The sequence below is a fragment of the Mauremys reevesii genome, linkage group 2 (assembly GCF_016161935.1).
Source record: "Mauremys reevesii isolate NIE-2019 linkage group 2, ASM1616193v1, whole genome shotgun sequence".
Classification (NCBI taxonomy): domain Eukaryota; kingdom Metazoa; phylum Chordata; order Testudines; family Geoemydidae; genus Mauremys; species Mauremys reevesii.
The window spans coordinates 110,912,325-110,915,290 of NC_052624.1; the positions used below are offsets into that span (position 1 = coordinate 110,912,325).

The 2,966-nt window shown below is 36.4% G+C and overlaps 1 pseudogene; it reads left to right on the forward strand.

Moving 5' to 3' along the window:
- Positions 1 to 593: 593 nt before the first annotated feature.
- LOC120397279 lies at positions 594 to 2,587 on the forward strand (annotated as a pseudogene).
- Positions 2,588 to 2,966: the final 379 nt, after the last annotated feature.

Here is a 2,966-nt window from a genome sequence, read left to right on the forward strand (position 1 = left end):
ATTTCCAGACCCTGTGCAATATCATACTAAGTCTCAGGAAGTTCCCTACCACCACAGCAAGGAACTGTCTAAAGCAGTGTTTCCCAAACTGTGTTCTGTGGAACACTGGTGTTCCAAACAATGTGAAGAGGTGTTCCATGAAAGAATCGTAATTAAAAGAAATGGGTCTTTAAATTTTTTTTTAACTTTAAATTTGGAATAATTGAAGCGTAGCTTACAACTTTTTTTGAATTACTATAATTAACATAAAACTCTTTTTCCGGTTATTGATAGATCTCGTATTGAATATTATGGCGTAAAGAGAATGCAGCATGCATGTTGACGTCTACCCCTTTCGGGCATGTTTCAGTTAGTGATGTCGTACCCCTTCCACTCGAGGCTGCGTGAACTGCAGTGGTATGCACACACCATTCTCTTTATGCCATGTTGAGTATAACATTCACTCAACACGTTTAAACCTGTGGGTCTTTACCATGTGTGCGATAAGCACAACTAAACTAGCTTCGCTCGAAACAATATACGGTAAATATTTGTGACCAAAAAAAACTGACAAAAATCGGTATTTCTAAATATTGTTACTAAACCTAATCACCATGGATTTGTGGCTAAAAGACAAAACTTTGAAACAAAAAGCAAGTTCTTCTGGTACTCTAACTGTGGCCAAAATAAACGAGCAAAAGATCGTGACACTTCAAAATGAAGATTAACAATCGTAGTCTTTTGTTGCCGAAAAATCTGTTAGTACAAGTTATCCAAGGTGAAAAAATTTCTACCGAAGTATATCAAAAAACAAGAAGAAGCAAGTGCTAAAAGACTGAAACGAAAGTATGATGAAAGTTATTTGTCTTTCGGTTTTACGTGTGTTGGAAATAAAGATGTTCCTGATGCTCAGTGTGTTGTGTGCAACAAAATACCAGCAAACAGTTCATTGGTTCCTGCTAAACTTCGTAGGCATTTGGAAAACAAGCATGCTGAATACAAAGACAAAGATAAGTTTTTTGAAGAGCAGCGTGACTCACTTGGAAATTGTAAACTTTTGATGATTAAAATTGCTAAAACAGACAACAAAACTGCAACAAAGGCATCTTATCGAGTATGTTACCATATAGTGCTTGCCAGAGAAGCTCACACTATTGGAGAAACACTTACCAAGCCTTGCGTGAAAGATATTGTAACGTGCAGGTTGAGCGAGCAGTCTGGTAAAAAAAATGATGCTGTACAGTTGTCAAACAATACTGTTGCATGCCATATTAAAGATCTTGCCGATGACACAGAAAAAGAGCTAGTTTGCCAACTGAAAATTTGCCATGAGTATTCATTGCAGCTAGATGAGTCCACTGATGTTTCAAGACTTGCTGTGCTACTAGTATTTGTCCGATATAGATTTAATAATATTATTGAAGAGGACCTGCTCTTAATGTGAATCTCTGCAAAGCAACATGACTGGAGAAGAAATATTCAACTGCATCAACAATTTTAACAGAAAGCATGAAATTAGTTGGGGAAATTGTATTGATGTATGTACTGATGGTGCTTGGGCAATGATCAGGAAGATGAAGGGAGCTGTAATGCGAATCATAAGTGTGGCACGAGAAAGCACTAAGAGCCATAGTTTTCTACACAAACACTTGCAGTTAAAAAAACACCAGCATATCTGAAAATTGTGCTCAATGAAGCAATACAAATTATCAGTTTTTCAAATCTCGACCACTTCAATTCAGGTTATTTAAAATTTTGTGCGAGGAAATGGGTAGTCAGCACAAAACGCTTCTTTTACATACAGAAGTGAGGTGGCTATCCAGAGGAAAAGTGCTTGTGAGGTTTTTTGATCTTTGTAGTGAACTATGGTATTCTTCACTTCAGTTAATTCAGGACGAAAATGTAATGACTGTCTGACAGTCATTGTGGCCACTCCTTGTGGCTAATGAGACTTGCATATCTTGCATATATTTTTGCAAAATTAAATGAAATTAATCTGTCACTGCAAGGAAAGAATGTGATCATTTTTACTACAATGGATAAAATTTCATCATTAAAAAAGAAACTGGAATTCTGGGCATCTTCTGTAGAACACAATAACTTCAACTGCTTCCCTACAGTACATGAATTTCTGACTGAAATAAATTCTACAGTCCATGTTTCCAGCACCATTTTACAGCACCTACATGACTTGCAGGCCTCTTTATTAGAATATTTTCCTACAACTACTGATGATAATGCTTGGGTTTGAAATCCATTTGTAATTACAGCCAAACCAGTCGCCTTTACTGCACATGATTATGAAAGCCTAATTGACTTAATTTCTGACTCTGATTTGAAACAAAAATTTAAGGATCTTCTGCTGAATAATTTTTGGAGTAGCCTAATGGAAGAGTACCCTAATGTGGCTAAATGTGCAGTTTGAGTGCTGCTTCCTTTTGCTATAACTTATTTGTGTGAGACAGGATTTTCGCATTATACTGCAACAAAAACCAAATATAGAAATAGACTTGATGCTGCGCCTGACATGAGGATTCAACTTTCCAGCTTTATTCCTAATATTAAGCAAATCTGTGATAGAAAAACAGAGAAACACCAATCCCATTAAATCCAAATTTGTATTTCTGTTTATAAAAACAGATTTTCCTAGTAAAAATCTAATTTGTTTGGTGTTTGTGTATATATAAAAACAGATTTTTTTAAAGTAGAACACTGTTTTTAATTTTGACTCTTGCACTTGATTTTTGTACTACTTTATATGCACTTTCCAGTTAGAAATTGTTATTTCAAATTATTTTAAATTTGTATTTTTGCAGTTTCACATCTGTGTTGGTGCCAGTCCCACTCCCGTACTGCATAGTCTAATACTGGCTCTTCTCTCTTGCCAGCACCATGAAACCTGCCCTGGAGCCAGAGCTCAAGACTCACCTCCTGCAAGCTGCCCTGTACTCCGTCTTTACTCTGGGCACAGAGAAGGACACCACCCA